Below are 24,000 nucleotides of genomic sequence, written 5' to 3' on the forward strand. Positions count from 1 at the left end.
CTGAATAAAATAGAAAGGATGTTTTCTCCAAACGATTTCTGAGGGAGTACGCATACGGCTATTCAAAGAAACACGTCCTCCTATATGCTTAATTTATAGTTATTTATGCAACTTTTGTTGTGATACAAACATTGGACGATATGTTTTGATTTGTAATACATTCCAAGGCTGCATGATGCGACTCTAATGATGATTTGAAAAAAGTTGCATGAAAGGCAGGAGCTCTGCTTTATTTCTTGCTCAGCCTGCACACACTTCATCAGTCTCTCATTCACAATTTGACACTTGATAATATCTCGAATTTCCCGACGGCAGTGATGCTCCCTAAAAAAATACATGCCTTTTACGGCCATTGGCCGCTGTGCCCTTGGGCTGTACATGATAATTATAATTCCCTTCTCCTGGCTGTGTGTTCCGAAGCACCTCTCACTCACATGGCTCTCTCAGATATCTCAATTCTTATTAGCCAATGTCTGTCATGTGATCGGGTTCTTCTCACACGCGTCTATCTCAGCTCCGAAGTAGGCTATAAGTGAAGACAGACACATCGGGGATGCACCTGCTCACATCCTTGTTATTGAATTCCGAGGTGCATATGGAAGATGTTAGAAGAACTGTCCTCAATTACATTTCGTCAGCCAATAAGATGAGTAGGCCTAACGAACAGCAAAAGCACTAGCCTATGTCAATCTACTTCCCCCATAGTTCAAAAGTTGACCTATTCTATTAGTCAACTTGTCCTTCTGTGCGAGAACTAAATATTCCAAACATAGTCTGGGACAGTAGTGGGATGCGATAGATCCCAAATTAATACAACCGCTCGCCTCCCAATTTATTTATTTTTTAAAGCAATGAGGCTGAAGAACGTTTAGCTTAAAATGTTGATAAACTATTAGGTTATTTGTTTACATTATAAGCGCAGCAATGCACACACAGCAGTAGGCTATAAGCACGAGTATTCCAAGATACAATCAATTAGCGGCAAAACATTCTCAAAATGTATCACATATGCAATTATGTAATGTTTTATTATAAAGGTGTATTTTTACAGTGAAATCATCCCCAAACTTGAAACTCACGCGCCACCTATGTATGCCAGTTAGGCTCTACACCGGTTGTAAAGCGGATGAATGTGTTTCATTTTAAGAAGTTATTTGTTACTTTAGTTCTGATACAAGCCTTATCGAAACAAACCTTATTAAAACATATAGGCCTATGGGCTAGGCTTCATGAGGTGTGATACAAACCTTATGAAAACATATAGGTCTATGGGCTAGGCTACATGAGGTGTGATACAAACCTTATTAAAACATATAGGTCTATGGGCTAGGCTACATGAGGTGTGATACAAACCTTATTAAAACATATAGGTCTATGGGCTAGGCTTCATGAGGTGTGATACAAACCTTATGAAAACATATAGGTCTATGGGCTAGGCTTCATGAGGTGTGATACAAACCTTATGAAAACATATAGGTCTATGGGCTAGGCTACATGAGGTGTGATACAAACCTTATGAAAACATATAGGTCTATGGGCTAGGCTTCATGAGGTGTGATACAAACCTTATTAAAACATATAGGTCTATGGGCTAGGCTACATGAGGTGTGATACAAACCTTATTAAAACATATAGGTCTATGGGCTAGGCTACATGAGGTGTGATACAAACCTTATTAAAACATATAGGCCTATGGGCTAGGCTACATGAGGTGTGATACAAACCTTATTAAAACATATAGGCCTATGGGCTAGGCTTCATGAGGTGTGATACAAACCTTATTAAAACATATAGGCCTATGGGCTAGGCTTCATGAGGTGTGATACAAACCTTATTAAAACATATAGGCCTATGGGCTAGGCTTCATGAGGTGTATGGACTATGATTTGAAAAAGTCACCAAAAAAAGGCATGCGCTGTTTCTTGCCTTACTGCACAGAAGCTGGGCATCATTCACAAATGATAATATATCATTCACAAGTGATAGGCTAATATTGTCACCCATCAGAGTATTCTTGATTTAACTTTGTCTTTACATAAACTAAATAATATATGCGTGAAATTAGTTTTGATTTAGAGTGGACCATTAGCATGCACCTGTCTCAGAACAGGGGCAGGAGAAAAAATACATGTCATCTATGCACTTAAATAGCGAATGGAGGACGCTTTTCCCTTGGTTTATTTTCATGCCAGCCAGATAGTAAAGTGATGCAATGTGCTTAATATTAGGAAAGTTGAGAAATAAATATTGTAGGCCTAGCCTATAGAAAGCTGATGGGATCCTCCTCTTTTTATTAGAGGCCCTCAAAACTCTGTTTTCTCATGCAATTGCATAGCCTACAGAATTGTTGTGCAACATAAGCTCATGGGCTCTCTTGAAGTGTTTGATTTGATTTTGAATTACATTTGCATTGATGTCAGAGTGATTAGAGGGACCAGGCAGTTGCAAGTTTGGTAGGCTTCTAATGACCATCAGCAGCATCAGAGATTGTAGAAGGCTAATTAACATGACTAAACGGTCACATGGAATTTGCCTGCGGTCATGACTCGTGACTGCCGGTGTGGCGGTAATACGAACACCCGTAACAGCCCTAGCTGGAACAATACCAGTATCGCGATACTCGTTAGTATTTTGGCAAGGAAATATTGAACTTCTTTAGGAAAACAGCCCTAATGTTGGAAACAAACATCATGTTGTCATCCAGAGTCACATGTATTTATTTTCCAAGCTGTAGCACACAATATTTTACATACAGCAGGTTTTTAAAGGACCAAAGACTTTGGTCTGCTTCTTGTTTTTATTTTTGTCATGGGGAAAAAAAATGCGATATCGTCACAGCCCTAGTGGACACACATCACAGGAGGTTTGATGCACTTTAATTGGGTAGGACAGGCTCGTGGTAATGACTGGAGCAGAATAAGTGAAATGGTATCAAATACATCACACACGTGATTTCTATGTGTTTTGGTGCCATTCCATAAAGTCCGTTCCGGCCATTATTATGAGCCGTGCTGCCGTCAGCAAGCTCCTGTGACACACATATACACAAGTGTACACACATGTACATGTACACGTACACAAACGCACACATACACACCTGTCACTGACTTGTCACGCTCGCCTGTCACTCACCTGTCATTGGTCCAGAGTGACCGGGTCAATTCAATCAGACAAAGCTAGTTTGCTCTGCTGAAGAGCCTCTGAGATGTGGAGGTAGTGCTGACGCCTAGCTAGTGTAACATCAGCAGCCCTGTCCACTGGTTTGGCACATACTGCACATCACATTGCCTTTCAATACAATACTGGCTCTGTGTTTATTCTACACTGACAGCTACACTGTTTTTTCACATAAACATTTTGCACAAACATCATCCAAACCGGAAAATGTAGCCTACATCAGTCCTAGTTCTAACTGACAAAAGACTGACATAACACAAGCAGTCATATTTAGCTAACTCTTGGCTGACCGAAACCACAATATGAATGAGCAAATAGCAATTACTATTTACAATTCATCACATCACGGGTGGTCTCTCCATTGATCGAAATAATTGAGTAAAACACTTGTTAAAAATCGAAACTAATCCGACATTTGTGCGCGCCACCACGTTTGTTTTTTCGCATCAGCCAAAGATAAGAAGAGGAGACAAGATAAGTTTGGTCTGTTTGCAGTATGCATGTTGAAGGGGGTGTCGTCTACGATCATTCATTTCCCTTCATTCACTTACGGAAGTTTACTCGAAAGATGAGTGAACCATTCCTTCACCTCAATATCCTCTCTAGGCTAGATGGGACTCTACCGTCCCACCTGACCAACATCCGGTGAAATGGCAGAGTGCCAAATTCAAATTAAATTACTATAAATATTAAACTTTCATGAAATCACACATGCAATACACCAAATTAAAGCTACATTTGTTGTTAATCCAGACAATGTGTCAGATTTCAAAAAGGATTTACGGCGAAAGCAAACCATGCTATTATCTGAGGATAGCACCCCCTCAAACAAACACAGACAATCATATTTCAACCCGCCAGGCGCGACACGAAACTCAGAAATAAAGATGTAATTCATGCCTTACCTTTGACGAGCTTCTTCTGTTGGCACTCCAATATGTCCCATAAACATCACAAATGGTTCGATTAATTCCGTCGTTATATATCCAAAATGTCCATTTATTTGGCGCGTTTGATCCAGAAAAACACCAGTTCCAACTCGCACAACATGACTACAAAATATCGCAGACGTTACCTGTAATCTTTGTCCAAACATTTCAAACAACTTCCCTAATACAACTTTAGGTATTCTTTAACGTAAATAATCGAAAAATTTAAGACGGGATAAACTGTGTTCAATACCGGAGGAAAACAAAGTGGAGCGAGCTTTCAGGTCACGCGCCTCTAACAAACAGCACACTTCACTCGACCCTCGTTCTGAACAGGGCTACTTCATTTCTCAAAGGAAAAACATTTCTAAAGACTGTTGACATCTAGTGGAAGCGATTGGAACTGCAAGCAAGGGCCTTAAAATTCTAGATTCCCATTGAAAACTAATTGAAAAGAGAGTGACCTCAAAAAAATGTTTCCCTTGATGGTTTGTCCTCGGGTTTCGCCTGCCAAATAAGTTCTGTTATACTCCCAGACATCATTCAAACAGTTTCAGAAACTTCAGAGTGGTTTCTATCCAAATCTACTAATAATATGCATATCCTAGCTTCTGGGCCTGAGTAGCAGGCAGTTTACTTTGGGCACACTTTTCATCTGGACTTGAAAATACTGCCCCCTATCCCAAAGAAGTTCTAACATCTTTGGTCTGACAGACGTTTACGTGACACCCAGATTGCATTGTATAATGTCAACATGGTGCCACACATAGCTGGCAAACAGAATAGCGCATCATAATCAGTACAACCTTCAAAAAAGTATTTTATACACATTACAATCTATGCAATAATCGGAATGCATTATTTGTCACCAGTATTTGAAAACATGTGAATAAAACTGTAAATACATTATGCTCCATACATAGATACATCATATATACATACATACTGTACGCTACTGTACAGTAGAAATGACAACAATATACAGAAAATAAGGCACTTACTTTGATAGGAATGCACTCATGTCCAAAGTTATTATTTGTTATAAAAACAAACAATGAAGGCAATGCGAGCACCAGCCAGAAAAAGTTTGTTCAAGATTGCGCAAATGTCTACATACATGATCTGCGGAAACACTGGGGAAGTGCTTGGGCTCTCCTCCAAGAGAGAAGTTTGTCCGGCTAAGTAAAGCCTATATTCTGTCTGTTGTTTGAGGTTGAGAGGTTGCATGTTAAGCTGGCTTCTCGCCAAAACACAGAGAAGCTTGTTTGTTTGCCACACTCTCTCTCTCTTTGCCGAACACTTAAATCAGACAACATCTGACAACGGCTCATTCACTTCAGTAGGCAAAGAGTGACACTACGCCTTGGATTAAATATTCAGAGGACACATTCATTCTGTGGATAGTTTTAGAAATTAATATCTGTGTGTGTGTGTGTGTGTGTGTGTGTGTGTGTGTGTGTGCTTGTGTTTATTATTAGCGAGGGTCCCTGTCAAGCCACTGTAGAGTCAGGAGTCACTGAACAGTGTTTGTGTGCACTGAGGTGATAAAGCTAGCCAGGCAGCATGGTCCAAGAGAAGGGAGTGTGTGTGTGTGCGGTGGGTTGTCATGTCCCACCGCCCTCTCTGATGTCAGAACATTATCAGAACGGCGGTCTGTATTGATTTTTAACCGGGAGGTCTGATTTCAGGCAGAGAGGTGGACGGGACACACAAGCTGGTGCCTGCTGACCACGTGGCATAGTTAGGATGGACAGAGTGATAGGATGAAGGAGGGATGTATGAATGGAGAAGAAGAATGAGGGAGGAAGGTAGTGAGCCAGGTCAGGTCAGAACCCCAGGATGATCCTGATCCTCTCATTTAAGAGGGTCAGGTGCCCCCCACTCCCTGTGGCTGCGTTGCCCAAAGCCTCTGCCCCCCTGATTACCTAACCAAAGCCCAAATAATGAGTGGCTAGCAAATACGGCCTAATTGAAAGGGCTGTAAATCCATTACATATTGGTCAGGGATAATCAGGAGTGCTTTAATCACTTTTATCTATTTAGGAGCAGTGGAGCTGCAGTACCACCATACAGCACAGCCCTTAGCCTTGCAGTACCACCATACAGCACAGCCCATAGCCTTGCAGTACCACCACACAGAACAGCCCTTAGCCTTGCAGTACCACCACACAGCACAGCCCTTAGCCTTGCAGTACCACCACACAGCACAGCCCTTAGCCTTGCAGTACCACCACACAGCACAGCCCTTAGCCTTGCAGTACCACCACACAGCACAGCCCTTAGCCTTGCAGTACCACCACACAGCACAGTTCATGGCTAGGCTACATATCCTTGGCTGGAGATTTCTCCCCAACCCGCAGAATAGAATGGGCTTCGTTTGGAAGCTGACAGTGAGCTTGAAGTTAGATGGTTGTCCTGTGTGTGAAGGAGGGAAAAAGGGGAAGATAGTGAGGGTTGAACATTTCGGGGGGCCACCTACCAGGGTGGTTAGAAACACACACACACACACACACACACACACACACACACACGGTTAATTTGGTGCGCTCATACTACAGTACGTGACCAAAAGTATGTGGACACCTGCTCGTCAAACATTTCATTCCAAAATCATGGGCATTAATATGGAGTTTGTCTCCATTTTGCTGCCATAACTGCCTCCACTCTTCTGGGAAGGCTTTCCACTAGATGTTGGATCATTGCTGTGAGGACTTGCTTCCATTCAGTCACAAGAGCATTAATGTGGTCGAGCACTGATGTTGTGTGATTAGGCCTGGCTCACAGTCGGCGTTCTAATTCATCACAGAGGTATGCGATGGGGTTGATGTCAGGGCTCTGTGCAGGCCAGTCAGGTTCTTTCACACCGATCTCGACAAACCATTTATGACCTTTCTTTGTGCACAGGGTCATTGTCATGCTGAAACAGAAAACTGTTGCCACAAAGTTGGAAGAACAGAATCGCCTAGAATGTCATTGTATGCAGTAGCGTTAAGATTTCCTTTCACAAAGTTAGGGGCCTAGCCCGAACCATGAAAAACAGCCACAGGCCATTATTCCTTCTCCACCAAACTTTACAGTTGGTGCTATTTATTCGGGCAGGTAGCGTTCTCCTGGCATCCCCCAAACCCAGATGTGTCCGTCGGACTGCCAGATGGTGAAGTGTGATTCATCACTCCATAGAACGCATTTCCACTGGTCCAGAGTCCAATAGCGGCAAGCTTTACACCACTCCAGACGACGTTTGGCATTGTGCATGGTGATCTCGGCCATGGAAACCCATTTCATGAAGCCCCCACAAACAGTTATTGTGCTGAAGTTGCTTCCAGAGGCTGTTTGGGACTTGGTAGTGAGTGTTGCAACTGAGAACAGACCATTTTTACACGTTACGCGAATCAGCACTCGGCGGCCCCGCTCTGTGAGCTTGTATGGCCTACCGCTTCGCATCTGAGACTATGTTGCTATTAGACGTTTCCACTTCACAAAAACAGCACTTACCTACTGACCGGGGCAGCTCTAGCAGGGCAGAAATTTGACCAACTGACTTGTTGGAAAGGTGACATCCTATCACAGTGCCACGTTGAAAGTCACTGAGCTCTTCAGTAAGACCATTCTACTGCCAATGTTTGTCTATGGAGATTGCATGTCTGTGTGCTTGATATTATACACCTGGCAGCAACGGGTGTGGCTGAAAGGCCCGAATTAACTAATTTGAAGGGGTGTCCACATACTTTTGGCAATTTGGTCGAATTAGACATTTCTCGCTTCATTGAGGGATCATTAGGCTTCTTTCCTGGCGACTCGAGGAATGCCCGTTTGAAGGCCTCTCACAGTTCCAATGCTCCCCTGCTCCAAAAAAACAGAGAAAGAAGCAAAGAAAGCTTTTCCGCCTCTCCACCAATTTCCTTTAGAATTGTTTTAAAATTGCATTGAAAGAGTGGAAAGGGGAGACACAAGAGATTGGATCCAGGGGCAGTTGTTCTAATTCAGAGAAGTAAAGCTTTCAAAATCCCTTTTTTTCCCACTCTCCTTTATTACCTCTCCTGCTTTGAGATGTTTTCTCAAATCTTGATTTGTCTGTTGTGAGACGCCTAGGCCAGACTTGTACAAGCAATAATCCCTCCATTTTAACCTAACTTAATTTTTTTCTAAGTCAAAAAAGAAGACCTATTGAATTATGCCCCTCTACTTTACTCTACCCCCAACACATCCACACACACACGCACACGCACGCGCGCACACACACACACACACACACACACACACACACACACACACACACACACACATTGGCCTTTTCTTTTAATTTGTTAGGCAAATGTACTTTCCATTTCAGGATGCGTTTGTGCAGGGGCGAATTCTTGGGGACTTTGGCCCCTGAATGGCCTATTGCAGCATTCTTCCATTGACACATTCATTAACTGAGGCAGAGAGTGAAAGGTAGCGGGGCTTGTATTTTCTCCAGCGTGCTAGCTTCTCCACCATGAGAGCGACCACAGGGGTCTCCCTACATATGTTCTCTACATCCAGCCATTGTCACCTAATTCTGAAAGAGCTCAAAAGGACGGGACCCCCTTCACATTGCGAAAAACAACACAGGCCAACAGTAACAATTGTTAGCTTTCGGATTCAGAATAACAAAATCGCCTCCCCCTCCCCTCCCCTCCCTCCTGGGTTCCCCCTGACCTCACACTCTCATGGGAGAAATCGCAGGGCGGCTTTCTTCATCACAATCAGATATGGAAAATAGGCCTGCTTCAATTGCCACTTGCCCCTCAGTCCTTCAGCGGCCTTCAGTCAGCCCAGGGAGAATGAAACACAGCATTTTGTGTGTGGCAGCCGAGATCTGATATCTTCTATACGTAATGAATACGCCGGCAATTATTTGTTCGAGTTATTGTGATAAGCCCAGCCTCTTTCATGTATGTATTCATATAGCAGCAGAAAGCATGTGAGCTGGCTTCTTTTATGCCCTGTGTGGAATTGGCAAACTGCTGAGATCAGCTGGCGTAAGCTAGCACTAGAGGGCCAGAGACAGTCTCTCCCTCTCCCCTCCCTCCCTTTCTCTCCCTCTGTCTTTCTGAGTTTCTGGATGTCTTCCAGTCACATTAAGGGAAGTGAAATACCAGACTGTTGGTATAAGCTTTTCAATACTACAGGGAGATTATGTTATCAGAAAGGTAAACTTCACTGTTAGGGGTAAAATGTTCGACTGCACTTCAAAAGCAGGGAGGCAGAAAGGGAAGGAGGGAGGGAGGGATGGATGGAGAAACAGGAAGATAGGATAGATGTAAGGAGCAGAGGAGAGGGAAAGAGAGAGGTGGGCTCTAGGGAGAAAAGGGAAGACATAGGCAGGGTGAGATAGACAGAGAGTGAAGTTGTGTTGCTAGGCTAACTGCTAGCTGGGGCGTTTCCTTAGCAGTAAAAGGGGCTGCCCCTTCATTTGGTGAAGTTCTCCTAATTAGCCTTTTGGCGCCCTCAGCCTTCCGTTTTTGTAGCAACCTGCTAGTCCTCTGTTAGCCCCAAATAGAACCTGCTAAGGCAAGGGTCGAACCAGGCAATGAAAACAGGAAGCACTCGCATTCAAAGATACCACTCCCGGCCTGGCCTTGTCTTTTGACTAACCTAAATCCTCAAACACCTATAAAAATAAATAGGGGACCTCAGGAGCAGACCTAGTGGGGCTTGTGTGTGTGTCTGTGTGTGTGTGTGTGTGTGTGTGTGTGTGTGTGTGTGTGCGTCCATTCACCCATAAGTGTAATGCAGTCTATGAAGGAAGGGGTTGCACTCTCAGGCAGGCATCAAGCATCTCAGGTTTTGTGCTGGGCCATGCACCGTTTTGGTCGGGGTGTTTGGGGAAATGCTGTTAAGCTGCTAAGCCAAGTGTATTGCAACCCTGGGCTGTCTGAAAGGGAAGTGATATATCCCAGGGTCAGTTTGGGGGTCGTACGTTGAGCCGAACACTTTCACGTGGGTTCATTTGAATTGTGTTTCGTATAGAGCCCTGTTGCATATTCACTGGAACCTTAGATATGACTGGTATCTTTCACTGTCAAAAAGTGTGACTGAATGTTGTGAAACGTTGTGTCATTGAGAAGAATTAGTTATTTATATCATGGGTATTTTTTTATCTCCTACAATCATGAGTGTATGAAGACATCTGTAAATCAGATGCAGCAGGGTAGGAATGAGTGTCATGTCATTGTGACATGATGACTGCCATGATCCAGGGCAAAATTAGTTACACAAACATAACTATCAATGGTAACATAGGCAACAACAGCGGAAGTAGAGAGATGGCACCTATAGTATCAACCCTGTCAATATAGGAGTTAACATGAGTGATGACATGATGAGTGGATGAGCAGTATTGACGTGATGAGTAGATGAGTAGTAATGACATGATGACGTGATGAGTAGATGAGTAGTAATGACGTGATCAGTAGATGAGTAGTAATGACGTGTTGAGTAGATGAGTAGTAATGACCAGGCTTCCTCAACTGACGGGATGAGGTCAATATCCTTCCAGGATACCCGGGCCAGGTCAATTAGAAAGGCCTGCTCGCAGAAGTGTTTTAGGGAGCGTTTGACAGTGATGAGGGGTGGTCGTTTGACCGCGGACCCATAGCGGATACAGGCAATGAGGCAGTGATCGCTGAGATCCTGATTGAAGACAGCAGAGGTGTATTTGGAGGGCAAGTTGGTCAGGATGATGTCAATTAGGGTGCCCATGTTTACGGATTTAGGGTTGTACCTGGTGGGTTCCTTGATGATTTGTGTGAGATTGAGGGCATCTAGCTTAGATTGTAGGACTGCCGTGGTGTTAAGCATATCCCAGTTTAGGTCACCTAACAGAACAAACTCTGAAGCTAGATGGGGGCGATCAATTCACAGATGGTGTCCAGGGCACAGCTGGGAGCTGAGGGGGGTCGGTAGCAGGCGGCAACAGTGAGAGACTTATTTCTGGAGAGATTAATTTTTCAAATTAGAAGTTCGAACTGTTTGGGCATAGACCTGGAAAGTATGACAGAACTTTGCAGGCTATCTCTGCAGTAGATTGCAACTCCTCCCCCTTTTGGCAGTTCTATCTTGACGGAAAGTGTTATAGTTGGATATGGAAATCTCAGAATTTTTGGTGGCCTTCCTCAGCCAGGATTCAGACACGGCAAGGACATCAGGGTTGGCAGAGTGTGCTAAAGCAGTGAGTAAAACAAACTTAGGGAGGAGGCTTCTGATGTTGACTTGCATGAAACCAAGGCTTTTTTGATCACAGAAGTCAACAAATGAGGGTGCCTGGGAACATGCAGGGCCTGGGTTTACCTCCACATCACCCGAGGAACAGAGGAGGAGTAGGATGAGGGTGCGGCTAAAGGCTATCAAAACTGGTCGCCTAGAGCGTTGGGGATAAGGAATAAAAGGAGCAGATTTATGGGCGTGGTAGAATATATTCAGGGCATAATGTGCAGACATTATTTACAGTGGAACTAGGGGCTCCATTGTAAACTAAAACAATGATAACTAACCTGAACAACAGTATACAAGGCATATTGATATTTGAGAGAGACATACAGCAAGGCATAAAGTAATCGCAGGTCTTGATTGGGAGAGCTTGCTAAAACAACAGGTGAGACAACAACAGCTAGTCAGCTAACACAACAACAGCAGGTAAAATGGCGATGACTAGGCAGAGAGGGTCGGATTAACTACACACAGAGCCTGAGTACGCGGCTGGGGCCGACAGATAAAACATAAATAAACTGAATGGAGTACCGTGATTAATGGACAGTCCAGCAGGCATCAGCTATGTAGCCAAGTGATCATAGTGTCCAGGGGGCAGCAGTAGATGGAACAGGGAAGCCGCCACTATGCTAGCACGCGGGCGACACGGGGTTTAAAGTTACTAGCCCGGGGGTGGTAGGGGGGGTCTGCTCAGATGGAGGCCGGTTGAAGGCACAGCGGATGGAGTATTCGTCGGCAGACCAGTCGTGGTGGTGCGGCGGGAGGCCATGTCGACAGAGAATCCAAGCCAGATGGCGAAAGAGGTTTTGTAGAATGTAGTTTGCTAGCAGGGAGATGTGCCTGGCTCACGGCTAACTGGTGCTAGCTTCGTGGCAGTGGCGTTAGCCAAGGTCCAGAGTTTACAGCAAGGATCCGGTGGAGTATTGGGCTCTAGCCGAGTATGAGTGGGGTTCGGGTGAACAGCTGAGTAGGCCGTTAGGTGGACCTCAGGGATAGCTTCGGTACTGGGTGCAAGCTAGCTGTGAAGATCAGAAGTAGTGGTCCAGGGATTACGGCAGGAATCCGGCTTTGTTGTGGAGAGACAGTTCGATACTGGTAGACTGGCGAGTATTATCCAGGCTAAAAACAGGGCTGGCTGTGCAGAAGGTAAAAGCCGCTAGCAGTGGCTAACAATGACTAAACAGCTTGTAGCTAATTAGCTGGTTAGCTTCTGGAGGTTCTTGAATGTTTTCTAAAATTAAAAATAATAGCGATTCCGTATCACATTGGGTGAGGCAGGTTACCGGAAGGTATAATCGAATTAAAGAGATTGAAAATAAATATGGGTCCAGTGAGTGGTTGGGCTGGCTGGGGACACGGCGATTCAGACAGTTAGCAGGCCTGTGCTAACAAGCTAGCAGTTAGTAGGCCGGGACTAAACAAGCTAGCAGTTAGCAGACCGGGGCTAAACAAGCTAGCAGTTAGTAGGCTGGGTTAGCAAGCAAGCAGATAGCAGGGGCTAGAAAATTAGCCTTTGGGGGACGTCGCGATGGGGTTAAGTCTGTTTTTGCCTCTTCATGCGGTGACGTCGATAGACCGGTCGTGGAATTAGTAGGGTTCCAAGTAGCTCTAGGTAGCTAGCAGGCCTAGCTGGTTAGCATAATAGGCCTTCAGCGGGCGTCGCACCTGAGGGGCCTGTTGGAGTCCTATGTCGGAATTCCAGTCGTAGAGCATCTTTTTTTTTTTTTTACCTTTATTTAACTAGGCAAGTCAGTTAAGAGCAAATTCTTATTTTCAATGATGGCCTAGGAACAGTGGGTTAACTGCCTGTTCAGGGGCAGAACGACAGATTTGTACCTTGTCAGCTCGGGGATTTGAACTTGCAACCTTCCGGTTACTAGCCCAACGCTCTAACCACTAGGCTACCCTGCCATCTGTTGTTGATCCAGATGAAAATGTTCAGTTTGCGGTGGGAATCCGGGGATAAAAATAATAGGTCCGATATGCTCTGGTTAGAGTCACGTTGTTCGAACTGGCGAGAGCTATTCGAGCTGAAGGTTAGCTGATGACCGCTAGCAATGGTTTGCTGACTGATAGCTGGTAGTTAGCTGGCTAGCTTCAGTTGAGGGATTCCAGATCCGAAGTAAATATAGATACTTTAGGGGGAAAAAAGCAGATCCACGCTACATTGGGTGAGGCGGGTTGCAGGAGAGTATTTAGTTAGTAGTTTATTTAGTTTAGCAAAATATTTTAAAAGATATGCGAAGAAAAATATGTAAAAAAACACGACAGGACAAAGACGTCTGACTGCTACGCCATCTTGGATCTTAGGATGAGTAGATGAGTAGTGATAACGTGATGAATAGAACGTGATGAGTAGATATGATGTGATGAGTAAATTACTAGTGATGAGTAGATGAGTAGTGATGATGTGATGAGTAGATGAGTAGTGATGACGTGATGAGTAGTGATGTGATGATTAGTGATAACGTGATGAGAATATAAGTAGTGCATCACATCAGCACCACAAGCATCCCTAGCAAATTATCACAGAACAATCTCCCCCTCAACCGAGCATTAGTCTCCATGGCGACCGGGTGTCTTCTCCAGGTCGAGCCCCGATGGGAGTGGCTCTGTGAACCAGCCCTTTAGAGTGAGAGAGGGACATAAAAGAGCCTGGCTAGCTAGGTCATTCTGGAGTCATGGGCTTGGAAGAGTTGGCCAAGCTTGGTAACCGGTGTTTGTCCCAAACGATAAACAAGTGCACTAGTCTGCCTTCGAAAAGAGAGGGCTAGCCGGTTGTGTTAAAGCAGACTAAACATCTCTCTCTGTAGTGTCCCCTGTCTGTATGTCTGTTTGTCTGTTTGAGTCCTTCTAATCCATGTGTATTGTTAGGGCCACCACTAGAGCCATTTCACTGGTATATCCCACATCTGCAAACAGTTTGAAATACACAACTGTTCTCATTTTACACCACTGTTTTTAAAACTGTTTATACCATATTTTTGCTGCCTACACAATGTATTTTTATTCCACGATTTTGTATGTTTATAGGAGATAAAGAGTATGTTTTGTACGACTCTGGGTATTCATTGCGACGGTAGTGGTTTCATTTTCTCTTGTTTTGTGTTTTGTGAGGTTCAGAAGGGGGTGTAAGGGAGAAAGGGGGGTTGATGAGGTTCCTAAGGGGTCACGGAGGTTCAGGGCTGAAGGAGGCCCACACACTAATTTGTCATGTGCTTATTTGCCTCGGAGCCAAGAAGTCAGCTCTCCAGTCAGCCGAGGCAACCCAGGTAACAGTTTGGTTCACCGCCACTGCATAACCCTGTGTGTGTGTATGCTTACACATACCACATGACCCCAGGCTTATACGCCTATAAGAAAGCTTGAGTTGCCATATTAAGTGTAAAAATATGGAGTCTCTATCTGAAGTTTACAAAACTAAAGTGAAGCGATAATACATCAGGAAAGAGGAGAGTGGCTGTGTTTTGGAAGTCACTGAAGTCAAGGATAATGAGTGAAGGGGAGCTTCAGGTATGGTGGGGCGGGGCCTTTGGTTCCACAGTTTGTTCCTCTAACTAATGCTGCTCAGCTCAGCGACCCTGGAACGAGGACACAAGTCACTTCAGCTTGGTCTACCATCTGTTCCTCGCTAGCCTGGTTCTCACATGGGCCTGTGAAGCTGGGAAGCCACTGTACCGTCAGTCAGTCCTCATTGATAAAGACATACAACTAAACCTTCCACTAGAAGATAAAGCCATGACAACCAATAACTGGACCCTAACAAATGTTTTCATTTCAACTATAGGAAACACTTTTTGTCTACCAGGGCTTTACAAGAACGAGCGAGACCTTTTTTCATACACGACAGAGAGAGAAAAAAACTCCCTGAAAGTTTAGAAGGCGGTAGGTATCCAGTGACTCTGGGCCGTATAATTATATGACAAGCCACATCAACCTTTGGTTGTTTCATGTCGGAGCCTTTTTACAGAAATGCCCAGTGGTGTTGGTGTGTCGTGATTGACAAAGCTTTGTTTACAGTACGCACAGCCATGTAGTCTGGCTGGCTGGTTGCTCCACAGGTTTAGTGGAGCATTAGGGGGTAATAGCCGTGACTTGTTTCACGCGAGAACATTAGACATTTTCACTTGGCCCCCTTAATCTAGATCTGTCATAGTTCCACTTCACTGATCCCAATCTAGGGTGGCACTGATAGAGAATACAGAATACAGCACAGCTCTCTTGCAGTTGTTACACACCTACTGTATATCTGTGTCAATGTCTCACATAGATCCTTATTGTCTCTCTAGATAAACAGTGTTGTGTGCTATTTATTAGTTTACCCTACCTGTTATTAACAGACAGCCTCTCATACCTTCTCTCCTCCGCTCCTCTCCCTCCCTCCGTCCCTCCCTGTTGTTAATGCTCAGGCCTGCTGTTCGTGCCTTAACGCTCCTTGTTTAATGAAGTAGCAGAAATGAGTGCTTTCGCTAAGGGGATGTTTACAACACGTTGTTGACGCTGTTGGGAGGGGATTAAGCCATGTGAAACTCTGCCGCGCCTGCCAACAACAAAAAAAGAACAACCCTCAACATGTTCTCCCAAAAAGTAAAAACAACACCCCAAAACAACAACAAAAGGAAAACAAGTGCAATTGCAAGAGGCCCATGCATGTATGTTAGCACTGATGTTTACAGCCACCGAAAGCTTGAATTGTCTCAGAAATGCCCCAATTTGTGACATAAAGCTAGTTAGTTCAGTGCATCTTTAATTAATATTAATCTCTTCAAGAGAAGCCAGGGACTATCTTAAGCACATTCAGATGGGTGTCTACAGTGCTAGGGGCCACTTTGTGCAAGACCAGGGGCCCATACCCTGTCAAGGTTACTGCACATGCCCTGACCTGAGCAGAAGACAAACAGAGGAGAGCTGAGGAGTGAAGGATTTATAAACTACTGCTCCATAGCTGGAGATTCCTCTTGCCTCCTCTAAGGCCTCACACTTCAGCAAAAACAAGCCTCAGCTACCCCCTCGACCCTTGCGTCTCCCTCCCTCCCACTGGCCTAACCCACTGCTGCAGTGATAACATTGATCCATTGGCTAAGGCCAGGCCTAGCTTACTCTTTTGGTGAAAAGAGGTGAATGATGTAATGGACTTGGAAGGAGGGCAGTCTGCGCTACTGTATGCGGTGCCCCAATGGTGGGAAAACTCCAAACCAGGACTGGCACTGTTACAGATGGAGAGGCCCAGATTATCTGAGGTTTTCCTTGTCCTTGTTTTATGTGGTTATCTTCTCCATTGCAGACTGTGTTAGAGGAATGGGTTTGAGGCTTTTGAATCTTCTCAGAGTAATTTTGTCAGACCTCTCATTCTCCCAACCTCACATTGTCTTCCCTCTCCCCTATCACATTTTCCTCTGAGCCATGCAATTTACCAAGCCAGAGGGGGTTGTGGGAAAATGGAAAAATGGGGAAAAGCCCCCTGCACTCTATCAATATCCCCCTTGGTCAGTTGAATCATGGGTCTGTGATGTGTTGGTGGTGACCAGCTAAATGAGATACTGTAGTTTTTCTCCCTCTAAGCTGCAGGCCTCAGAGCAGCCCATAACCCCCCCCCCCCCCCTTGGTATTTATCTCACACCAGGAAATGCAGGAAAAGGAGAAGCACAAATAGGTGTGAGGAGGGTGAGGTTAAAGGATGGAGGCATCGGGCAGAAATCAAAAACAGACCTGGTGCTGTTCCTCTGTTTGGTTTGTCATGGGACCCTGAGTCTACCAAATCCCACTCCTGACATTTTGTTGTGTGATTTTCCTTTCCTCCACCTCCCCTTTCCTCCCTCCCCTCCTCCATTGCTTTTGTTTTGCTATGTGCTTATTCCAGGCAGGGGATTCCTTCACAGTGGGGTCCTTATAACTGGGAGCCTCTTGTTCTCACCTCAACTCCCCTCGCGCTCCTCCCCTCTTCATCTTTTCCATTCAATAATACGGCTCGCTTTGACACCATGGGCATGCAGTTTCATATCCGCCAATGTACAATCTATGTGGAGGATGGAAACTGAGTGAGTGGGTCAATTTGTTTGCGGTTTCCTCCCTCGGACACTTATCCCCATGTGTCACCCCTTTACCCACAATGGATTGGTCCATCTATACCACCATAAGGCCATGTGAATCTGAGCGTGTGTAGATATAGCCATGTATCTGTTATCTAGCAGGCCTAGTTCATCTCCTAAAATCATGTAAGTCTACACAGATGAGCGCATACGATACAGAGCCCTGCCACCTGCTGTATCAGAAAATAGCCCAGATACCCAAGAAAAAAAGAGATTTGAGGAAAGAAGGCAAGCAAATCTAATAAAAATAAGGAAATAAATCCAAATCTAAGTAGAGCAGGCCTTGGCTCCAGATGGGAATCTGTGTGAATATTGATTGAGGGGGAGAGCGAGCTAGTACCCCCGTATCCCCAGGGCTGGACCCTCTTGCTAAAGCTCATAAACCGAGCTTGTACAATTATTTAGATAAAGAGAGCCTGGCGCGACACCACATGCCTCGCAACCCTGCACCTCCTCCTCTCTCCTTGTTTCTCTTCCTATACCTCTTCCGCCTCCTCCTCCTTAACCTCATCTTCCTTATCCAGCATGAAGAAGTCAAAAGGGGGGGAAACCTGTAATTATCCACACTTTTCTGAATCCTTCCTTAATGTTCATTATTGAAACCAGCGGCAATTACAAGTTCAAAGAGGTTTAGAGGACCAGCAACCCGCATAATCAGGAGCAAATTAAGTGGCGCTCATTCGTCACAGCAGAGCACACACACAAACACACACACACACACACACACACATTGGCAGGGGTGAATCATAGACACAGTGACAGGCATCACTTTCCACACAGGCAGGATCTCGGCCACCCCAGGGCGCTACCTCAGCATAGGATCCACAATCTTCTTATATATTGCTTTTGTGTTTTCCCCTGTGACAAAAACCTTAACGACAACATCTTAAGCAAACCCAGGCTGATACCACACTATACTATACCTACTATCTTCCCCTTGTTAGTGTCCTGTTGTGTTTGTATTTCCATCCCCCCTATCTCAAATCCTCCCCTCTCCTCCTTCCTTCCCCTCTGTCATCCTGTTTTCCTGCCTATCTGGCTGGGTCCTGCCTGCAGCACGTGGGAGTGTGTGTTTCAGGCCTGTCCCCGGTGGTGCATCTCTGTTACCTTTGGGGCTGGGTCACAATGGCTAATCCTGTCTTCAGGTGCCTGTTCAGCACACTGAGAGGAGAGAGGAGAACCGGAGGTGAGCTCCTGTTACAAGACTCCCTGACCAGGGGTCACCACAGACACACACACACACAGTGGTAGCCACAACACACACACAAACGCACACACACATCAAGTCCCACTCATCAGCCCCAGGTGGCTCAGCCCCTCCCTCCCTCTCTCTCTTTATCTCTCTACTGTACGTCTCCTTTTTCTCTCTCTCACTCTCTTCTTTCTCTCCCAGATCAGTCAAACTCTTGTTCGCATTAGGGGATCCCTGATATGATCACCGTGGGGAGCTGCTCTGGTGGCCATGTCCTCTCTCCTACCTGGCACCCTCTTTGTTAAAGCCTGTCTCTCAGGGACACAGGCTGGATTCTCCACTGTATTGAATGTATAGAGCCGTGTCATCTGGACCTGCATCTCAGCCTGGGATTCAGCCACTGTTAGAAGAGTCCATTTTCGTTGTAGGAAAGCCATTCATCTCTGCACCCAGAGGCCGCCTTGTTTCATTAAATAGCCCATCCAGGCAGACAGATGTGCTCGCCACACAGCCCTGTTTGCCTATGCAAGAGTGTGTATTAACCCACAATCGTTTGGGGGAGATGAATAGGCTAACGGTCCTTCTTCCATTGATTATCTACACGCCATTTCCCCTCCCTCCCCTCTCTCTCCTACTGCTACCATATGAAAAGTAATGGAGCCTATGGAAAAGCATCTCTCTCTCTCTCTTCACGGGTCATTTTAAGTTATTTGGATTCAAACCGAGAGGGATCTCTTTAAGGCACAATTTGAGTGGAATTAAGTAAATAAAAGTGGAGTGCGCCGTGGAGAAAGAAGAAAAATACAGCGGGGACTGTAAAAAGATGTGTGTTTAAGCAAAGAAAACTGTACCGAACATAGAAGGAGGCTGATGTTAGCAGATGTTAGCAATTGCAGCGCAGGCAGAGGGATTCCTAGTGTTAGAAGGGCTCCTAATTGCCATAATGGACCTGGTAACCACTGACAGTAATGGAACCATCCTCAGCACCCAGAGTTAGGGGCCGGGGCCATCACCCGCCTGGTCCGCTTCAAGATGTCCACTGTTGATTTTAACAACAAGATAGTCAGGCAGATGAGGCCTTCTCCCTTCGACTCTCATCCCAAAGCCCATCCACGATCTACTATCCTTCATCCACCACTGTCATCCTTCATGGATGAGCTTTCTTATGGACGCTAACATCCGACCCCACTTATTCCAATGTTGATCCTGGTATTGACTACACCCTTTGTCCTCCACCGGTGGGAAGGGGGGGGGGGGGGGGGGCAGGCGGACCTGTGCAGGCGGAAAGTTGAAAGTGGGCCTGTGTGTCTCTGTCTGTGATGGGCTGGGCTGGGTCACCTCTGTAGTGGTTCAGCCTGCCTGGTGAAAGGCAGCAGGGCGGCAGGCAGGGCTCTGTGGGGGAAAATGACTTCCTGAGACATTATCATCAATCACCAGACAGGTCAGCTAGTCAGGCCCCTGATCCTGCCATCAGGAGGGGCTGGGACGAAGAGAGGAGAGGAAAGGAGAGGAGAGGAGAGGAGAGGAGAGGAGAGGAGAGGAGAGGAGAGGAGGATGGGGATGGGTGGAGTAGGACTGGAATGGTAGAAAACACCATTTAGGTGGAGAGCGTAGAAGAGCGAGTTCCCATATTGGAAGTCCAGGTTTGGGGTGGTGGTCGTGCTTTGGATGCCCCCTCTTCATTGAAAGAATAGGTAGTGGAGCTACAGTCAGTACTGTACTGGAGGCATTACTATAGCTTAATAAAATCCCCTGCCCCTGCTGGTCAAAGTCTTCTCTCTCTCCACAGCTCAATTGACTCATTAATTATTCCACAGTACATGCAGAGGGGTGGTGGCAAATATAAAGAGGGCAAGAGACAGAGAGGGAGAAAGACAGAAGGAGGGCAAGAGAAAAAACAACAACAGCTGTCTTACACCTCCAGTCTGCCCCCCCCCCTCCCTCTCTCTCTCTCTCTCTCGCTCTCTCTCTCTCTCTCGCTCTCTCTCTCTCAACGAGAAAGGGAGAAAGGGAGGGGCTTGGGTTACCTCAGCGAGCGGTTGTGTTACATTCCTGAGAAGGGAAGGGGTGAGGGAGGGGGAGAGGAGAGAAGAGGAGGAAGTGGGGGGAGGGGGAGGGGTGTGGCTCAACGAGTTGTTGAAAAGAACACAGACGCTTGTCAACAGCCTCCGTGCCGTGGAGCCATCGTGCCTCGCTCTAGACCCAGTGGTTAATGACCCTCCCCTGCACTTTGGGGTCCGTGTGTGTGTGTGAGAGACAGAGAGTGAGACCGCCAAATCTCCCAGCAGTCCCACAGAATAGGGTGCGTGTCATTGCTTGTCTGTGGCAGAGGTCAGACAAAAGCCTCCAAATCCCCTTCTTTCCCCCCTACCTCAATCACTGTAGTGGATAGTCATACACTGAGTCACTGACTGACTGCGTGTGGATTAACATAGGCCTCTCAATGGCAGAAAGAGAGAGGGGGAGAGGGAGCGAGAGGGGAGAGAGAGAGAGAGAGAGAGAGAGAGAGAGAGAGAGAGGGGTAGAGGGAGAGATAGAGAGAGAGAGAGAGGGGGAGAAGAGGGGGGGGGGGGGGAAGAGAGTGCCAGCAGCAGCCAGGCAAAATGGCCCATTAGATTTAAGGAGTAAAAGTTCATCAGCTTTGTTAATGGCAATGTATTTAAATGAAGTATGAATTACCCAGCTTTTATGGAGTGCTGAGAGGGAACTGGAGTGTCTGATCTAATGTTTTAGTGAGCTCTGCCGGCCACTCAGATGACTGGGCTGAGGCAGGAGAAGAGGAAGAGAGGGAGGGAGAGGGAAAGACAGGAGATGAGCGGTCAGAACAGAAATACGCTGTAAGGTCCCCTGAGTCCTTCGCCTGGACGCCTGCCTGATTGTCACTAACATGCGTAGCTGATCGGGTTAGCCCAGAGACGGGGACGTTTGTGGCTTCCAGGCTTTTTCTTCTTTGCGTTTCATTGGTTAGGAAAACCGGCGGCGTGCATGAAAAAAAAGGTCAGTTACGATCGTTTCTGATTAGGTTCCCCCTGCTCCTCACACACACACTTGTACACTCCATGCAGACACACTCCATACACACACTCCATACACACACTCCATACACACACTGCATACCCTTACACATACTTCCTACCCTCACACACACACAAACACACACTCCCCACCCTGGTCTAATAAGCGGTAAGCTGAGCTAGCTGATGGTCATCCTCCCATGGGGTTGCTGGGTGGCTGCCAGCTTCCTGCCTGCTTTGTCAGTGGATAAAGCCTGTAACAAACGAGGGGCCTGTAGCCAGCCTGGGCCAGTCAGGTCAAAGGTCAGTACGGCCCCAGGGCAGGATCAGGCCAGAAAGCACTACAGGGAAAGAGAGAGAGGGATGGATGGATGGATGGACGGACAGAGGGAGGATGGTAGAATGCACTTAAGAGTATAGCCACGATTAGCCGGCCTAGACCTCTAAAAGCTACCACTCCTCTCTTCTCCATTCCGTTCTTCTCTCCTCAGCTTATTATACAGGCATTTTAACTCCTCTGTCCTCTCATGGAACATTAAGAAAGTGAAAGATCCTCGGGGCATGTGTCAGACACGTAGTTAAGCACGCGCGCACACACACACGCATGCACGCACGCACACACACACACACACACACACACACACACACACACACACACAAACACACACAAACACACACACACACACACACACACACACACACACACACACACACACACACACACACACACTGATGATTGACAGGGAAATCGCTTCCTTGAGTCATGCAACCGTCCCAGATCAAAGGGCTTCTCTCAAAGACGTGTGTTTGTGAAAGGCAGAAATGGCATCCTGCAACCTAAACAGACACAACAGGTATGGTGACTGATCAGGGCTGGGCTGTCTTGGTTTCACCTGAGTCGCTCAAAGTGTCTGTGATTTGAGATGAATACACTTGTGGTTCGCTCTCAGCACTTCCTTGTGCTGAGAGTGTCTGAATGTATGGCCGTCTGTCTGTCCATCCGTCTGTCTGTCTGTCTGTCAGTGTTAAGACAACTGCTACTCCTCACCCCAGCAGTGTTCAGGCCATTCAGAGAAACAAGGACTTGACATGGTTGTCTTGAACACATTTAGAGTCATTAACAAACAGGAAATGTCCCCTGCAGCTGTTTGGGAAAGCAGCTCCTCAACCCCTTCACCCCCTGTAATGGACAAATGTTATCCTGCTTTGATATTTGAACCTCCCAAAAAACAAATAAATTGACATTACAAATGTGCTATAACATCTCCAAATAGGCTTGACATTATATACCTGCCCTGTGGGTTTTTGTTAGCCTCCACTAAGTGGTTACTCTGCTGTTGTCGTTGTGTCCTAGGGCAGGCTATTATAGCATAACGTAGTGGCCATTTCTGAGGCCAACATGGAGTGTCTTTCTGAGAGACAGAATGGAGACGTCCTGGTCCTGTATGAATACTTAAATACTTCATTTAATACTCAAGTGGAAGGAGAGTCCATCAAGGGCCACTTTCAGGACCTCATCTAGCATAGGGGAACAAAACGCTTTCTCTCACCCCCCCCCCGATAGGTTGCAAGTTCAAATCCCCGAGCTGACAAGGTACAAATCAGTCGTTCTGCCCCTGAACAGGCAGTTAACCCACTGTTCCTAGGCCGTCATTGAAATTAAGAATTTGTTCTTAACTGACTTGCCTAGTTAAATAAAGGTTTTAAAAAAACCTGTGCCACTGCTCCAAGATAAAATCCCACTATACTTCTTCTTGTGAAAGTTAAACAATGTTTAGAGGACACAACAGAGAAGGGGGAAACATAGACAAACTCTGTAAATACTCAGTCATTCACAACAGACCATGAGAGTCTAGGAGGTGAAGTATGCCAGGCACTGTACCCCTGTCGCTTGACCCTGTTGCTCTTGGCTTACCCAGAAGCCCCTTGGAGGAGCACAGAGATTCCTGGGACACTCAGCGTGTAATAACCTTGTCCTGTTTCACGCAGACTAAATATATTAAAGTATGGAGCAGGGAAGTTCAGGCCCTGGGGAGAGGGACGGTGGGGGAGATAGATAATGGAGCATGCCTAACGGTGTAATACATGGGACATGTAGGGTTTGTTCGGAGGTAGTTAGATATCTAACATGTAGGGTTTGTGACTTACAAGTCCCAGCTGTACTAGTGCTGTAAGACTTTTCAGTCTCCCAGAGAAAGATCCAAGTTAGAAAAGGCGTGTGCCACTCTAGCAGCACAGGAAGAGTTAAGCCGGTCTCTTACAACGTGAAGGATTCAGTATTTCTATAGGGCCATCTTTGTCTTTCCTTTATCCTCGCCGGAGGCTAGAACAGATTCTTTCTCCCCTTCACCGTTTGGCTACAA

At 46.0% G+C, this 24,000-nt stretch overlaps 1 protein-coding gene across 12 annotated transcripts in view; it reads left to right on the top strand.

Annotated features, from left to right (window-relative positions):
- The window catches only part of LOC139375099 (homeobox protein Meis2-like), a 114,246-nt gene that overhangs the window by 45,601 nt on the left and 44,645 nt on the right, over positions 1-24,000 (top strand). The window lies entirely within an intron of this gene.

The sequence above is a fragment of the Oncorhynchus clarkii genome, chromosome 19 (assembly GCF_045791955.1).
Source record: "Oncorhynchus clarkii lewisi isolate Uvic-CL-2024 chromosome 19, UVic_Ocla_1.0, whole genome shotgun sequence".
In the NCBI taxonomy this organism is placed as follows: domain Eukaryota; kingdom Metazoa; phylum Chordata; class Actinopteri; order Salmoniformes; family Salmonidae; genus Oncorhynchus; species Oncorhynchus clarkii.